Source organism: Zingiber officinale, chromosome 2A (assembly GCF_018446385.1).
Source record: "Zingiber officinale cultivar Zhangliang chromosome 2A, Zo_v1.1, whole genome shotgun sequence".
Classification (NCBI taxonomy): Eukaryota; Viridiplantae; Streptophyta; class Magnoliopsida; order Zingiberales; family Zingiberaceae; genus Zingiber; species Zingiber officinale.
The window spans coordinates 102,090,214-102,108,915 of NC_055988.1; positions in this window are offsets into that span (position 1 = coordinate 102,090,214).

Consider the following 18,702-nt stretch of genomic DNA (forward strand, 5'->3'; position numbering starts at 1 on the left):
TTCGCGGGATTTAAATTCCTGATCGATCGGCTGATCGATCCATGGTCGATCGATCAGCTAATCGACTCATCAGCTCTCTGTATGCGACAGATCGCTTCCTAATCGATTGGTTGATCGATCGAGGGTTCCTCAATCGATCAGCTGATCGATTCCATAGTGTTCTGTACGTGGGGACTTCATCCAATCGATCGGCTGATCGATTGAGGACTGCTCAATCGATCGGCTGATCGATTGGATTTCTGATTTCTACAGAAATCAGACCCGACTTCGTACAGAACTTCCAGAATCACTAAAACATAGCATCATTCACATTTTACTATCTATTAACAAGACAATTAGCAGTCTAAGCATGGCAAAACCCTTAGGTTCACAAATCATGAGACTTAGTATCCTAAAAGTGCAGAAAAGTAACTAAAAGCTGAAATTCTAAGTCTTTAGTTGGGCTACTCCCTAAGAGTCATTCCAAGTTCCTTGCACACACATCTTTATTGCATCGCCCTCCAGCCTACGCTAATCCATCTTCCCTTTACCTTTATCTGCAGCATAAGGAAAAAGGAAAACTATAAGCTTGGGAGCTTAGTAAGAAACCATCTACCTCATAAAAACATGCATACGAAGAAATCATGCTCTTTAAAAGATGCTATGCTGATATACATAATGAGAATCATACTAAAAGTGCTAGGAGCATGGTATATGGACATGTAAATCATAGCAATCACATACTGAACATAAACTAATTACTGTACCATCAAGGAAGCTAAACCGATACATGAGCTAAGCAAAGACTTGTATCAGACTACTGCTATCACTGAACTGTATTCATATATTTGATTTGTAAAGGTTTGAAAATTATTTCCATAATAGATAAAAATACTAAACATGCTGCTGATGGACCTGACAACTGTACTTGCTGTGCGCGCATCCCTAACTAGGCCCGAGGTAGCAAGTCCCGAATCTAGTAGGGTACTAGGTTATCTAAACCTAGGGATGACTATGGGAGCCCAACCCATGGACAACTGAAGTCCAGTACAGTGCCACTGATAAAGTAAAATATTGACTCATAGCTAATATATCTTATCTTGCTTTTACTAGGTTATCTGAACCTAGAGCTAGGTTATCTGTACCTAGAGGCGACTATGGGAGCCCACCCATTGGACCGTAGTCCCATATAACTGAAGCAAGACCATGTATGTTAATGAAATACATCTATGGCATTTAACTGTACTATTAAAAATGCCTACTGTGGTATACGACTATACTAGTCATTTTATCGAGCACCTGGTGTACTCTAATTCTGCACACGACTACACTAAGGTCATAAAAGCAATCTAGAATCATAAAAGCATGTGAATAGCTACTTATGCTGCAGGTGAGAGGTTACTTACATCTTGCGCTAGTTTTGCTTACGAATCTGATCGCTAGGTTTCCGGAGAAGATGATCGTTTCGGCGATCCTCTTGCATCTACGCTTCCTTCTCGTGGAGGGGAGCGTCCTCTTGCCGGAATGTCGCCGGAAGGTGCTCCTACGACCCTAGGGTGGAACCCTAGGTTTTCCTTGGGCTTGGCGTCGAGAGGGTGAGGAGAAAGAGGGGTTCGACGGTGAGGGTTTGAGGGAAAAAGAATTGTCGATCCAACAATAATAATTCTCCACTTAATTTCCCTATTTATATTAAGTGATTAATACACCCCTACTAAACCTTAAGTATAATTGTTCTCCTTTCCTTTCAGCACAGCCCTGTTAGGACCCCTTGGTTACTAGCATCACCCTATATGTCATAGAGTCCATAGGTCTCGGGTTCAATTCCTGCTTAGGCTATTTTACGTTTTTATTTAATTTTGCTACTCCGGCTATTCTAAAAATTCCAGAAAAATAGTAGAATATTTCTAAAATAAAGTTGAGAATTTTTGGGCATTACAGCGCATCCAAAGGCCTTTGTTCCATCTCTCTCAGTGCTCCGGCGAACTCACTTTTCAGAGTTCTGGCAATCCCTTGCCTCCGCCACCCTTTCCTGTAAGGAATCCTTGCCCTTTATCTTCTTCTTTGTGCTTTCTTTAGTATTCTTAGCGACATCCGTGTTAGTTGTACAATATTCCGACCTTCTCTTTCATCCATCCCGTTGTTTTCTGGTTCTTGCTTTATCTACTGTTCCGACAATGGCGAGCACCTCGCAACCGTCTAATCCCTCTCCTGGCCTCTGGTATACGACCATGGAGAGCCAGTTCGATGAGGGTGACGCGACGAACTTCGTCTGCGACTTCGAACTCCCCTCTGCTTATAGATTGATATTAGCTACCTCTTCCGATCGGCCACACGACCCGCTGCCCGACACTACTTGTTTCTTCCGAGACCAATTTATAGTCGATCTACGTTTTCCTCTACACCCATTTATCCTTGAAGTTTGTAATTATTTCCGCCTCCCGCTCGGCCAATTCGTCCCGAACTCATTTAGGCTGTTGTGTGGAGTGGTCGTCCTCTTTAGACTACACGGCATTCCCTTGGTCCCCAAGATTTTCCATTATTTCTACTATCCCAAACAATCCGAGTGGGGCACTTTCTTCTTCTAGTCGTGGATCGGCCTTGTTTTCTTTGACAAAATGTCGACCTCAAATAAACATTGGAAAGAGTATTACTTTTACCTTCGTCTTCCCGAGCTGCCAGCTTTCTGAACCAAATGGCAGACCGCCATGCCGGCCCCGCCGAACCTTGGTAAATACAAGAGTCAGCCGGCCTACCTTCATGCAGCCAACCAATTGGTCGGGCAGAAATTCAACATTCATAAGCTGCTTTGTGAGGGCATGCTGTACATATTCGGATTAAGTCCAATCCGAACGAAGCTTCCGAGCAGCATGGGTAAGCGCTTTCTTCACCCCCTTTCCTTTTGATCTAACTGATTTATTTTTCTTTTATGCAGTTGACATTATGTGGCGCGCCAAGGCCGTCGATCGAATGAAACTGAGGGCCGCCGAGATAGAGGCGATAACAACTAAGGAGATGGCCGACCTGGGCATTGAGCCGGTCGGCTCACACGAGGGTGAAAGCGAAGAAGATCCACCTGTCGTCGGAGAGTCAGCCGTTCAGGAACTTGCAGCCGAGGCGGTCGGCGATGCTACTTCGTCTGCTGGACAACCTACGCTGGAGGACGCTGGGCCCTCGACTGACGACGCTCCGCTGGTGACGCGCAAGTGGCGCCGGGCGGATCCCCCCGCCCGTTTGGCCACATCTGTGGAACCGGTATCAGAGCAGGTCGGCGCTCCATCTGCAGCAATCAACCCGACCCATGTCTCGGTCGAGGCAATCTCCTCAGATCGCACTCCCTCACAACTCGATCTACCAGTGGCCTCCCTCGAAGCACAACCCGTTAGTTCTCTGCCCCGAGCCCCTCGTCGGCTTAGGCGCTCGGGCATAATCTCCGCTCCGCTTGGCAAGTCATCAGGTCGCTCAACTTCAGCCCAGTCTGATCCGAGCGGCCGTCGAGTGATTAAAGCTGCCCTGCAACTCCCAACAGAAGAATTCCTTCTGGTAGCTGATCGGCCGACTACCCCCGAACATCAAATCACCATCCGCGGGCCACTTGCCAAAATATGGGAGGATGCGAGAGCCCGCATTGCCTTAATGACTCCTGGTCAGCTCGGCGACAACCACTTGTAGCAGGCTACCGGGGTATGTTCCTCAAACTACTATATAACTATTTTACTTGGTTCTTGATATTATTTCGTCTAAGCGAAGAACTGGGTGAAGAACATCGCGGTCAGCAACCGCCTGGCGGCTCTGGAGGAAGAGTTGAAGAAACTTCAAATTTCTGGGGGGGGGGGGCAGCTCAGGGGCCCTCGTACGACATGCTTCGGGCCGAGCTGAACAAAATAGAGAAATTACTGGCGGCCAAGTGGCACAAATCTTCTGGCTTGGAAACCAAGGTAGCTGGGCTTGAAGCCCAGGTTAAGTCTCACGACCAGGAGATCAAGCTGGCGACTAACAGGAAGAATAGGGTCGTTTCCAATTTAGTGGCAAAGAATGTGCAGGCCCGAGCACTGGAGCAATGCGTCCAAGAATTAACCGGCCTGTTGTCCATCGAGCGAGAAAGTCACTCGGCTGATGAAGCTAAATTTCAAGGAGACAAGAAAGATCTCCAGGACGCCCTCGAAGCCGCCCGAGCTGCCTTCAAGGAGTACCAAGACGGCGAATCAGACCGTTTCACGGTGATGAAGCAGAACAATTTCCGCTCGGACGAGTTCGGCGAGAAGTTCAGTGATCGGCTAGTCTAACCTTTGAGGAAGCTATCCAAGCTACAACTGCTTATCTGAAGGCTAAGGGCCATCTCCCGGAGACGACATCTATCCCACCCAAAGACCTGGCCACACTACTGGAAACCATCCCCGAGCCCATCTTTGACGTTCTGGAGTGAGGAGCGTCTTTAGATTTTGAAGTTTCATCTGTATACTCGTCGTTCAGCGAGTTAATATTATCCACATTTATCTGACTTTTATTCTACTTTTGTCTGCGTACTTGGCCATGCGACGAGTTAATATAACCTTTCGATTTTAACATACTCCTGTTTGCTTTTCCGAACGCATTCTTTCCGAGCGGCATTCGGCGGTCTTCGGACCAAGGGATTTATAGTCGCCGGTCCGACTCTGGGATTTAACGTCACCACTCAACGGTCTTCAAGCCGGGGTTTTTATAGTCACCGGCCCGACTCTGGGATTTAACATTGCCGCCCAACGGTCTTCAAGCCGGGGTTTTTATAGTCGCCGGTCCGACTCTTGGATTTAACGTCGCCGCTCGACGGTTGTCTGGCCGGGGAGTTTATAGTCGCCGGTCCGACTCTGGGATTTAACGTCGCCACTCGACGGTTTTCAAGCTGGGGTTTTTATAGTCGCCAGTCCGACTCTGGGATTTAACGTCGCCGTTGGACGGTCTTCAAGCCGGGGTTTTTATAGTCGCTGGTCCGACTCTAGGATTTAACGTCGCCGCTCGACGGTCTTTAAGCCGGGGTTTTTATAATCGCCGGTCCGACTCTAGGATTTAACGTCGCCGCTCGACGGTCTTTAAGCCGGGGTTTTTATAATCGCCGGTCCGACTCTAGGATTTAACGTCACCGCTCGACGGTCTTCGTTCGGCATAAATTGCTCGTATCCTTGGTTTCCTTTGATTTTACTCCTACGGTCAAAAGATACAACAGGATTGAATATTTTGAGTTACAATGGCACACCTTTCACCCAGCTCGGTACGACTGGAGGTGATTTGCGCTCCACGGTCGTTCTAGCTTCCGTCTATCTTCATCCTCGAGGTAGTAGGCGCCCGAATGGAGCTTTTCTACAATCTTTAACGGCCCAGCCCAAGGAGCTCTCAGTTTGGTCACATCGCCGACCGGCTTGACTTTCTTCCTGACGAGGTCGCCAACCTGAAAAGATCTGGGAATTACCCGTCTATTGTAGTTTTGCTTCATCCTCTGCCGGTACGCCATCAACCGAACGGTGGCCTTGGCTCGCGTCTCGTCCACCAGGTCCAGCTCCAAATGCCTCCGCTCAGCATTGTTCTCGTTATAGACTTTGACCCGATCGGATTCTACCCCGACTTCCACCGGGACGATGGCTTCTCCCCCGTACACCAGGTGAAAGGGGGTCGCTCCTGTTCCCTTCTTGGTCTTCGTTCGGAGCGCCCATAATACCCCGGGCAGCTCGTCCACCCAACCGCCACCTTCGTGGTCGAGCCGAGCCCGAAGAACTCGTAAGATCTCCTGATTGGTGACTTCAGCTTGCCCGTTACTTTGGAGATATGCTACGGAGATGAAGGCTTGCTGGATGTCGTTCCCCTTGCACCATTCCCTGAGTTGTTGACCTGAGAACTGCCTCCCATTATCGGTGATGAGCCGTCGCGGGATGCCGAACCGACAAATGATATGCTGCCATATAAATTTCTTGACCATCTCCTCTATTATTTTAGCTAGCGGCTCGGCTTCAATCCATTTAGAAAAATAGTCCACTGCTACTAGCAAGAACTTTCGTTGTCCGGTCGCCATTGGAAATGGTCCCACAATGTCCATGCCCCATTGATTGAACGGGCAGGACATCGTGGAAGTTTTTAATTCTTCCACGGGGCAATGTGAGAAATTGTGGTACCATTGGCAGGATAAGCACGTGGCGACTGTTCAGGTAGCGTCCTCGTGTAAAGTTGGCCAAAAGTAGTCGATCAAAAGAATCTTCCTCGCTAACGAGCGGCCGCCCGGATGCTCGCCGCATGAGCCTTGGTGTACCTCTTACAAAATATAGTCCACATCCTCCGGGCCAACGCATTTAAGCAGAGGCCTGGAGAATGCTTTTTTGTAGAGCTGGTCGCCGATGAGGACGAACCGACCAACTCTCCTTCTGAGCAGATGCGCCTCCGACCGATCGGACGGCGTTGCTCCTAACTTCAGAAACTCTGTTATAGCCATCCGACAGTCATTTGGAAATGTGTGTCCCTCCATCCGGTCGATGTGGGCGACCAGAGACACATGCTCGACTGACTGCTCGATGACGATCGGTGATATTGAGATGGCTAGCTTAGCTAGTTCATCTGCAGCCTGATTCTCTGCGCGGGGGATCTTCTGTAGTACCTGTTGGTGCGGGAAGCATCCGACGATCGAACCCGAGGTTTTGATAATGGCAAAGGATTCAAAGTTAAGGTATTTTGTGATCTGACAGCTTTGTTGAGTGTTTCAGGAAAGTCCTAGCTGCGGTTAGGCAAAGGGAAAACCCTAGGGGATGGTAACCCTAGGTCATAGGGGGTGGTAACCCTATGCGGAAATTCTTGGCAGGTCGATAGCTTCAGGCAAAAGTCCTAGGGGGTGGTAACCCTAGGTGGAAAGTACTGGTGTCGCGAACCAGGTGAAAGACTGGACTAGTCGGGAAGCGGATGTCCAGCAGAAAGTCCGGAAGCGTCGAGTGCTGAGCAAAAGTCCAGTCGATCTGGAGTGAGAGGAGTAGGTGAGGACGCGTTCCCCGTAGAGGGAACAGTAGGCGTCGGGTCGACCTAGGGTTTCCGGTCGGAAACCCGAAGTCAGACTCGGACAGTCCGGAGATTGTCATTACTTCATATTCATACTATTATTTTGTATTAACTTTGTGGTGCAGGTATTTTTGGATTAACATACTTGCAGGTACCAAAAACACAAAGAAGAACTCGGATGAACAGTGTCCGAGGCGCCTCCATGGAGCTTGGAGGCGCCTCGGGTGCAAAACCTGAGCTGGCGTGAGAAGCAGGCTTAAGGCGCCTTGGATGGATTGAAGGCGCCTTGGACGGAGGTGCCTTCAAAGGGATAATGCACGACTTGATCAGCGCTTATCGACGCGTGCGACCCGGGGCTTGGAGGCGCCTCGGACAGCCTTGGAGGCGCCTCCAGCACCCTTTATAAGCAGTGTTCGAGCACCTCTTCCAGAACAACGCTCTTCGAATAATCTCTTGCTACGTGCTGCGAACCTGACGACCCAAAAGTGCTGCGACGCGACACCAACGACCCGGAACTACGCTTCTCCATCTTTAGTTGTCGGTATAAAGTTTATGAGCTGTAAATTCCTATAATTGTACAAATTATCGTGCTTATAGTTGTTGCCCACCGAAAGCGATAAAGGATCGCGGGCCTTCGAGTAGGAGTCGATTTAGGCTCCGAACGAAGTAAATAGTTTGCCTCTTTGTGTGATTGTTTTTATTTCCGCTGCATTTACTCGAACAGTTTTACGATTCTGAAAAAGTGAAAGCCACGAGCGCTATTCACCCCCCTCTAGCGCTTTCGATCCAACAATTGGTATCAGAGCGGGGTCATTTTGAATTGGTGCAACCACCATTCAAAATAATTTTTCCATGGTGTTTTTCAATTTTTTTTCGGAGTCAAATTAGAATTAGCTCGATAGCTAAATTCTAATTATTTTTATCGAATCAGTTTTGCTCGAAGTTGGTACAATACCACTCAAGCTCGTCATTTCTTTTCCTTTCTCCCGCACTACTAATCCAAGACTTAGTCTTGGAACAGAATTCGTGTATTCTTTTGTCGTGCAGGATTACAAATGGCCCAACAAGAGGGTTATAGTACTGTCCGTCCCTCGCTCTTCACCGGAGAAGATTTCGGATACTGGAAGGGACGGATGGAGACATTTATGAAAACCTAGTTCGAAACATGGATGATCGTCAAGACTGGACTACAACTACCAACTGATAGAGACGTCAAGACTACATCCTATGAAGACTGGGAACCAGCTTTAATCAAGAAGATGGAAGCTGATGCCAGAGCTACTTACATTCTCCAGTGCGGTCTTACCAAGGAGGAGCTCAACAGAGTCGGTCCCTTTTCAACCGCAAAGGAACTCTGGGAGAAGCTGATCGAACTCCACGAGGGCACCACCGACACAAAAGTAAGTAAAAGAGATTTATTATTTAATAAATTGTATAATTTAAAAATGCAGGAAGGTGAGACGGCGAGCCAGCTTCACGCGCGCATCCAGGACATTCTCAACTCTCTTCATGCAATTGGACAGAGAGTCGAAAATCGGGACATCATAAGGTACGCATTAAATTCATTTCCAAGGAGTACATTGTGGGCATCAATGGTAGATGCCTACAAGGTCTCCAAAGATTTATCTTCTTTAAAATTAGACGAGTTATTTTCTGAATTTGAACTTCATGAACAAACTAATGCACAGCCAACCGAGAAGGGTATTGCCTTGGTTGCAAGTACTAGTCGAACACGTGAACCAAGATCCAGACGAAAAATTGAACCAGAATCAGAAGATGAACCCCACTCAGAAGATGAACTGACTAGCGAACTAGTGAATCTCGTGAAGAAGCTCTACAAAAAGAAGAAGGGCTTCAACAAGAAAGATCTGAAGAAGGCAGTTCAATCCAAGGAGGCCCAACCAAGCTCGAAAGTGAAGTTTGAAGTCACCTGCTACGGGTGCAACCAGAAAGGACATATCAAAGCCAACTGCCCCAATCAAAAGGAAACCAAAAAGCAAAGAAGAAAGAAGGCCCTAAAGGCAATGTGGGACGAATCTTCTTCGGAGGACGACGACGACGAACTCGATCAGACGAGTTTACTCGCACTAATGGCCCGGGACCAGATCATCAAGAGCGAGAGCGAGTCTGAGGCCGACTCCGAGCAGAGCCACGGATCCGCATCCGTTTCCGAAGGGTCAGACTCCACTGTAAGTATTCCAAGGCTCAATAATTTAGTTAATTACTTATTACGCAAGTTAGCTAAGTCAAACATTAGGATTAAATCACTTCTAAAGGAAGTAGCTGTCCTTAAAGAGGTGACTAACACTAATTCCTTACCTGATCAAGTTCAGCCTGGAAATTCAACTCAAGTTCAAAAACTTGAGGAAGAAAATTCTAGGTTAAAAAATCAGGTAAAAGATTTTAAAAATACCTCAGAACGGTTTTCTCTGGGCTCCAAGAATTTGGACCTAATTCTTGGGACACAAAGAGTTGTCTACAATAGAACTGGGCTAGGATATAAAAGTAAAAAGAAATATAGATCTTATTTATCCTTAATAAACAAACGAAGTAGTAAATCAGTCCAAGCATGGGTCCCCAAGTCCAAATTGATCAATCAAGTTGGACTTGGCCAATACTGGGTTCCGAAGGATCAAATACACTACCTCGATAGACCATATCGAGGTCATGATCCAGGGGGAGCAAAAAGAAAAACAGTCTTAAAAATTCGAAATTAAAATTATTCCAAAATTCAAAATTTAAAAGCAAAATAAAAAATTCGAATTTAATTATAAATTCAAAATTCAAAATCAAATAAAAAATTCGAAATTAAATTCAAAATTCAAAATTCAAAATTCAAAATTCAAAATTCAAAATTCAAAATTCAAAATTCAAAATTCAAAATTAAATTAAAAATTCGAAATTAAATTATAAATTCAAAATTCGAAATTCAAAATCAAAATTAAGTTATAAAATCAAAATCAAAGATAGATGGAGGATCCAGACTAGCTGGCACCCCCAACTGAACTACCCGAAATGGGTAAAACAAGAGTAGATTACCCTGCAGGGTAATTAAGGTTAAATTAAAACGGGCTAGGTTTAACTTGACCCACAGTACTGGTGAAGTTTTTGGATGATAGTACGTTAGGGAAGCTTGGGCATCGCATGTCTAGGAAGATATGGCTTCGACCTGATGCATTTGGCCAAGTGGAACTGACCGAAGCTACACTTAAATGGATCCTAACTAGTTAGACCAAGGATTAGTATTAAGTTCAATAGGTAGGACTATTTGGGAAACCTCGAAGGCATGGTTACTTTAATGAGCTCCTTGTGACTCGTCATAGCCCAGAAGTTTATCCAAAGAATGCTTACTTGTTGAACCCAAAGCTAAACCTGAATCTAACACAAAGTTAAACCAGCCCCTTAAATTCAACAATAATTCATCTCACAACAATTATAGGATTTTCTGATTGACAATTTAGATAGGGTGAGATGACTAAGAAATTAAACTATGAAAATTGAGTTAAACTTAAATCAAGTTAATCAACAATTAAATTATCTTTGATTAACAAAACCAAAATTATTTTTAAACCTAAATTTCAAAATTATTTTTAAACCTAAATTTCAAAATTATTTTAAACCTAAATTTCAAAATTATTTTTAAACCTAAATTTTAAAATTATTTTTAAACCTAAATTTCAAAATTATTGTAAACCTAAATTTCAAAATTATTTTTAAACCTAAATTTCAAAATTATTTTAAACCTAAATTTTAAAATTATTTTAAACCTAAGTTTTCCCCTAGAAATCATGTTCCCCTAGGAAACAGCCAGAGCATCTCACAAACACCTAGGCTTACCTTGCTTGTGCTTGAAAAACATAGAATGACGTGAGATGCATAGGACTCAGCCTGGACTCAAGAATGCTTATATCTGTGCATTAATATGAGTCTGGGCGTTAAACAAGCAATATACATTAATCATGTTAAGTCATCCAGCTTTAGTCAAATCTAACTGGATCAATTGACTTAACTTGACTAACCAAGTGAAAGCTGTTGCCCTCTAAGCAATCAGCAAGTAGCTAAAGGTTAGACAGTTGGTAAAGAGATTGAAAATTTTATGTTTAAGCATACTTGTACGTTGAGGCTCTGATACCTGATCAAATCAAATTAGGACTCTAATATCTAATTGGATAATTCAAAAATTCCTTAACTTAACTTATGCTTGGACTTAAGGACAAACTGAATCTAACTCAACTAAACATTTGACTAATCCCTCATTGCTAAACAAAACTTTTAAACTAAATATTTTTCAAATTTGAGAATGTTTTTACCCTAAATACTTTAAAACTTTAGCTATATTTTCAAACCCTTACATCTTTTCAAAATCATCCTTTAAGACCTCTTCAAGATTCAACTAAAGTATTTGCAAAAGGTTTAACTAAATGATTTCTATAGTTTAGCAAATACTTTCAAACTTAGTTAAAGTTGTTTTTCAGTGAATTAAAATTTTTTTGCAAAATTTAAAATAAAAGTCCTTTCAAATTTTTCTAAGTATTAATGTTTTTTTTAAACCTTGTCTATATTTCTGAAAAGCTCAGACTTATTTCGAGCTGGTATATTTTTGATAAATGGCAAAGGGGAAGAGTAGGAAAAATTCAAAGAACAAAAGAGAGTAGGAAAAATTCAAAGAACAAAAGACGGCTTTTATTAAGGGGGAGTCTAGTATTACAAAATTAAAAGTTTCCAGCTTAACTATGCTTGAACATTTAAAGTTTATTTACTTGAGCTTGGTTAAAACTTTATGCATCTATTTGGTATTGCATGTTTTTTCTTAACTTTGAATTTCTTGTTGCCATAATCAAAAAGGGGGAGATTGTTGGTGCGGGAAGCATCCGACGATCGAACCCGAGGTTTTGATAATGGCAAAGGATTCAAAGTTAAGGTATTTTGTGATCTGACAGCTTTGTTGAGTGTTTCAGGAAAGTCCTAGCTGCGGTTAGGCAAAGGGAAAACCCTAGGGGGTGGTAACCCTATGTCATAGGGGGTGGTAACCCTAGGTCATAGGGGGTCGGGTCGATGGCTTCAGGCAAAAGTCCTAGGGGGTGGTAACCCTAGGTGGAAAGTCCTGGTGTCGCAAACCAGGTGAAAGACTGGACTAGTCGGGAAGCGGATGTCCAGCAGAAAGTCCGGAAGCGTCGAGTGCTGAGCAAAAGTCCAGTCGATCTGGAGGATCGCACTGGCAACAGGTAAATCTCCTGAGTGGAGTAGGTGAGGACGCGTTCCCCGTAGAGGGAACAGTAGGCGTCGGGTCGACCTAGGGTTTCCGGTCGGAAACCCGAAGTCAGACTCGGACAGTCCGGAGATTGTCATTACTTCATATTCATACTATTATTTTGTATTAACTTTGTGGTGCAGGTATTTTTGGATTAACATACTTTGTAGGAACAAAGGAGCAAAGAACACCTCCATGGAGCTTGGAGGCGCCTCGGGTGCGAAGGTGAGCTGGCTGTGCGCTGGAGTTGGAGGCGCCTTAAAGGGCAGTGAAGGTGCCTTGGACCGCAGCATGGAGGCGCCTTGAAGGCGCATGAAGGTGCCTTCAAAGGGATAATGCGCGACTTGATCAGCGCTTATCGACGCGTGCGACCCGGGGCTTGGAGGCGCCTCCAGCACCCTTTATAAGCAGTGTTCGAGCACCTCTTCCAGAACAACGCTCTCCGAATAATCTCTTGCTACGTGCTGCGAACCTGACGACCCAAAAGTGCTGCGACGCGACACCAACGACCTGGAACTACGCTTCTCCATCTTTAGTTGTCGGTATAAAGTTTATGAGCTGTAAATTCCTATAATTGTATAAATTATCGTGCTTATAGTTGCTGCCCACCGAAAGCGATCAAGGATCGCGGGCCTTCGAGTAGGAGTCGATCTAGGCTCCGAACGAAGTAAATAGTTTGCCTCTTTGTGTGATTGTTTTTATTTCTGCTGCATTTACTCGAACAGTTTTATGATTCCGAAAAAGTGAAAGCCACGAGCGCTATTCACCCCCCCCCCCTCTAGCGCTTTTGATCCAACAGTACCACCCCTCGGAAACCGGCCTTCAGTTTGGCGAAGGCTTCCACATAAAGCTTAAGTCTGACACTGCTTATCTCAAATGCTCCTGAAAGTTGCTAAGCAACCAGCTATGAATCTGAATGAATCAAAACATTGCTTGCTCCCACATGTCGAGCGGCCTGCAACCTCGCTATCAGTGCTTCATACTCTGCTTCATTGTTGGTTGGCCGATAGTTCAGCCGTACGGATATGTGCATCTGTTCTCCGTGGGGGGAAACCAGCAGCACGCCAACCCCACTTCCCTGTCGAGTGGGCGATCCGTCAACGTACACCTTCCAGGTGGCTTCGGGCTCGAGATTTTTCACCTCCATGACGAAGTCTGCCAATGACTGCGCCTTAATTGTCGTTCGAGGTTGGTACTGTATATCGAATTCACTAAGCTCGGTTGTCCATTTGATAAGTCGTCCGGACACCTCTAGGTTGAGGAGGACTCTCCCTAGAGGACTGTTCGTCATAACGATTATTGTATGCGCCAAGAAGTAACGCCAGAGCCTCCGAGCGGCGAGGACTAACGCGAATGCAAGCTTCTCAAGACCAGTGTAGCGGGATTCGACATCCTTCAGAATGTGACTTAGAAAATACACCGGCTGTTCTTCGCGATCCGGCCGTACCAATGCCGAGCCAACAGCATGCTCGGTTGATGATAAATAGACGCGGAGCGACTCGCCGGTAATTGACTTGGCTAATACAGGCAGAGAGTTCGGATAAACCCTCAATGCTTCGAACGCCCGGTCACATTCTTCATCCCACTGGAATTTAGTAGCTCGGCGCAGAATCTTGAAAAAGGGTAAGGCTCGGTCGGCCGTCCGGGAGATGAATCGTGATAATGCTATTATCCGACCGGTAAGGCGCTAAACTTCCTTAAGATTTCTGGGTGGCGGCATATCCTGCAATGCCTTCACCTTGCTGGAGTTCGCCTCGATGCCACGCTCGGTAACAATGTATCCCAGGAAGCGTCCACCTTTGGCTCCGAACAGACACTTCTGGGGGTTCAACTTGACTCCGTACGCTCTCAGCGTCCGGAAGGTTTCTTCTATATCTGCACACAGGTTGCCCGCTCGGAGTGATTTAATAAGTATGTCATCTACGTATACCTCCAAGTTCCACCCGATCTGCTTTCGGAACACCTTGTTCATGAGCCGCTGGTACGTTGCTCCGGCATTCTTCAGTCCGAACGACATCACATTGTAGCAGTAGGTACCATCCGCCGTAATGAAACTGACTTTCTCTTGGTCTTCCCGGGCGAGCGACACTTGGTGATAACCCTGATAAGCATCCAGCATGCATATCAGTTCGCACCTCGCAGTTGAGTCCACCATTTGGTCGATCCGGGGTAGCGGGTAAAAATCCTTCGGACACGCCTTGTTCAGGTCACGGAAGTCGATGCAGACTCTCCATTTGTTGTCGGGCTTGGAGACTAGCACCACATTTGCGAGCCAGCTTGGGAACTGTACCTCGCGTATATGGCAGACCTCTAGGAGCTTCTCGACTTCCGCCCGTATGATGACGTTCTGCTCGGCACTGTAGTCCCGCTTTCTTTGCTTAACGGGGCGAGCATCCGATCGGACATGTAGCTCGTGTTGCACGACGCTCGGTGAAATTTCTGACAGCTCGTGCGTCAACCACGTGAAGACGCCGTGGTTTTGTTGGAGACATCTGGTCAGCTTCTCCTTCTAGCTTGCCTCCAGGTCGGAGGCTATGAACGTCGTGGCCTCCGATCGGGCAGGGTGGATCTGTACCTCCTCCTTTTCTTCATAAACAAAAGTAGGCAGCTTTTTGGTTATAGCGTTTACCTCAATACGGGGGGCCTTCCGAGAGGACCTCGACTCGGCTTGCACCATCTCCACATAGCAACACTGCGCTACCAACTGATCGCCTCTAACTTCTCCCACTTGATTTTCCACGGGGAACTTGATCTTCTGATGGAAAGTTGAGACGACAGCCTGGAACTCGTTGAGGGTCGGTCAGCCCAAAATGGCGTTGCACACCGAGGGAGCGTCCACAATGATGAAGTTAGAGGTTCGCGTCCTCCTGAGTGGCTCCTCCCCGAGCAAAATGGCCAACTTCATCTGACCGATTGGTTGAACCTCGTTACCAGTGAATCCGAACAAGGGCGTGGTCATTGGTAGCAGCTTCACCCTGTCGATCTGGAGCTGGTCGAACGCCTTCTTGAAGATGATGTTGACCGAACTCTCTGTGTCAATAAAGATGCGATGAATAGTGTAGTTTGATATTACCGCTCGGATGATGAGGGTGTTATCGTGCGACACTTCGACTCCCTCGAGGTCGCCAAGACCAAAGCTGATCGACGGCCCGTACGCCTTCTCTTGGTTGCATCCTACAACATAAATTTCCAGTCGTCGGGTGTATGACTTGCGGGCTCGGTTGGAGTCACCACCTGTTGGTCCACCGACGATGATATTGATTTCCCCCCGAGCAGTATTACTTCTATTTTCTTCCTCCCGAGCAGATGGTCTGGCTCGCTTATGGGAGACTCGAGGGTTGGCCCTTGGCTGGTGATGTTGCTGCTAATGGTGGTGTCGCTCGGGTGAACGCCTAACTATTTGCCACTCGGTGTGCTGATGATGAGCTTGCCTGTCCAGTGAAGGTGATCAGCGGTGATAGTTCCTCGTCTCAGGTTGGTTGACCGGGGGGAGACTCCGGCAGTCCCGAGTGTTATGAGTGGTTAATTAATGGATTTTGCAAAACATGGGCGTCCATATCTTGCCTTTTTGTCGAGACCGCTCGACCGCAATGTGATGAACAGCGGGCGACTAGAATCTTGAGGAGGCCTCATCCCCTCGACACGTGGTCCTCTCGGCGGCTGCTGGTTGGGGTGCGTTCTCAGTTCGGCTTGGGCTGAGGGCTCGGTTGGCGCTTCCTTCTTTCAGGACGCTTGCGCTTCCTCCACGTTAATATACTCACTTGCTTTTTTCAGCACGTGGTCATAGTCGCGCGGCGGCTTCCTGATGAGTGAGCGAAAGAAGTCCCCGTCGACTAAGCCTTGTGTAAAAGTATGCATCATTGTCTCAGACGAGACCGCGGGGATATCCATAGCTGCTTGGTTGGAGCGTTGGATGTAGGATCAGATAGTTTCTCTTGGCCCTTGCTTCATGGAAAAGAGGCTGACACTGGTCTTCTGATAGCGTCGACTGCTGGCAAAGTGATGAAGGAATGTCGTTCGGAAATCTCTGAAGCTCTTAATGGATCCGTCCGGCAACCTTCGAAACCAGCGTTGTGTCGAACCGGACAATGTAGTGAGGAAGACTCTGCATTTGACTCTGTCGGTGTATTGATGAAGAGTAGCAGCATTATCGAACTTACCGAGATGGTCGTCCGGATCGGTTGTACCGCTATACTCTCCGATCGATATAGGAGTGTAATGCTTTGGGAGAGGGTCTTGTAAGATCGCCTCGGAGAACTGGCGATTGACCCACTCGGGGGATGACTTTGTACGCGGCGCCTTTCCTTCCTGGCGTCCCGCACGGGCGCTTCATCGGACGACCCCTGGTTGGGTAGGGCCAGCTCTGACAAAGTCTGGAACAATGCCCGATGGAACGGAATAGGGACGGATGGCACGTCTCCTGGTATGCCGGTTTGCCCCTTATTCTGTGCCTAGGTAGAGTACTGTTCCGGTCGGTCCTCCATTGTCGCTCGGCCCCCAGAAACCGAGGCGGCCTGCTGTGCTATCCGTTCGGTTTGGGCCTTCTGTTGTTGCTCGACCATCTTCGCAGCTCGCGCTTGGATGAGTGCGTCGAGCTCCTCGAGAGAGAGCGTCACCATGAGTTGACGTCTAGCTTCTTCCATCTTCTCTGCTCGGATTCAGGTGTGTTCCCACAGACGGTGCCAATTTGATCCTGTCCAAGCGCTGAGTTGATGAAAACTGGGGATGTGGCGCTCTCTGCTGCCTTCGGGTGATCTCCTTAGTGACGTGGACCTCCGGGGAACCTGCAACAAAGTCGTGCTGGGAAGGAGTTTCCAGCGACGGCCCTTTGACGCTCAAGTCAGGCAACGACGAGACGAAGCAGAGGCAAAATAACGAGACTGTGGCTACAGTAGATGAAAAAACATACCTCCGTCGAAGTCCGGGGGTCTTTATATAGGACCCCGGAGAGGCGCGTGCACGTTCCTCAAAGCATACCTCAGAATGGTTGTGTCAGAAAAACGTGTCTGACGTCATACTGCAACTATCCGAGCATATCTCTACCACGACAGTGGAAACTTCCACCGTACGATCCTCGGTACGGCTCGAACGCCGACCATGCCGTTTGTCGGTGGCAGGTGTCTCGAGAATGATATCCCTAGCTGCCCATTTTGTACTCTTCTAAGTCTTTTGTCTCTTATTGGGTCGGATGGAATGCACGCTCGGCCTCCAGGGGCTTGGATGTGTATGCGCATCAGACCGGGCGAGAAGGCCGCTCGATCAAATACTCGGACGGGAATACGATCTGGTTGATCCGCGGTTCGGCCGAGCGGATCGGCCGCTCGGCACAGCGGTTCCTTCATAAGGGAGCTTGTGAGCGTCCGAAGCTCGACCCCAGATCGAGCTATCCATGCACCGACCCGGGATTTACTCCGGCCGATCGGCCAGGTGACTTCCCCGCCCCGCTTAGCCGAGACTTTGACTCTCCTGTATCATTGACCCTTCCTATGTAGGCCTCCGATTTTTACCATCGGATCATTTTTTTTTTCAATTCGCTTTCTTCTTTTCTCTTTAGTGTTTATCTCTTCTTTTAGCTATAGACATTTTTCCTCGCTTTTATTTTTTTCATAATGTTGATTTTTAAACACGAGCACCGTTATGATATTGATGTTTAAAAATCAACATTATTATAATACTGGTGTTTTTAAAAAACACATTAACATCATAGTTTAAAAACCAACACTGTTAATAGTAATACTATTGTAATATTATTTTTTAAAAATATATATTTAGATTAGTAAAAAATTCATATGAGTTGGAACGAGTCAAATCAGAATTTTATAGATCTATTAATAAATTTTAATTAAAATTTATTGATAAATTAAGAAAATTTAAATTTTTGAAAAGTTAATATTTAATGAAAGAGAAATAATATAGTGAAAGTATTAATAATGTCTGTGTTAATTTCTTACACTAAATTTTATATATATATATATATATATATATATATATATATATATATATATATATATATATATATATATATATATATATATATATATATATATATATATATATATATATATATATGTCAATTAATATTTGAAAATCTCTTAATCACAGCTGGCTTCAAACTGATATTTTTAGGTGCATATAAACTCGAGAGTATTTTAAAAACTTAAATCAAATAAGTCTAATAAAAATTCTCTAAATCTATTAATAAATTTTTATCGATCTATGCATCAATGATCTTGGGATATAACCACCCAAATTTTAAATTTGTATCAAGAAGTTACATGCATAAATCGAACAGATTTAATTCTGAATTTGTATGATAATTTAAGCCAGCAACGCCCCAAAAATACGAAAAAAAAAAAAAACAACAGCACCAACTCCGCTAACGCTGGGTTCATGTGGTGCGGCACCGCTAGGTAGATGTTTCACCATCCACCAAATTTATTTTTTATAAAATCCAATTTTTTTTA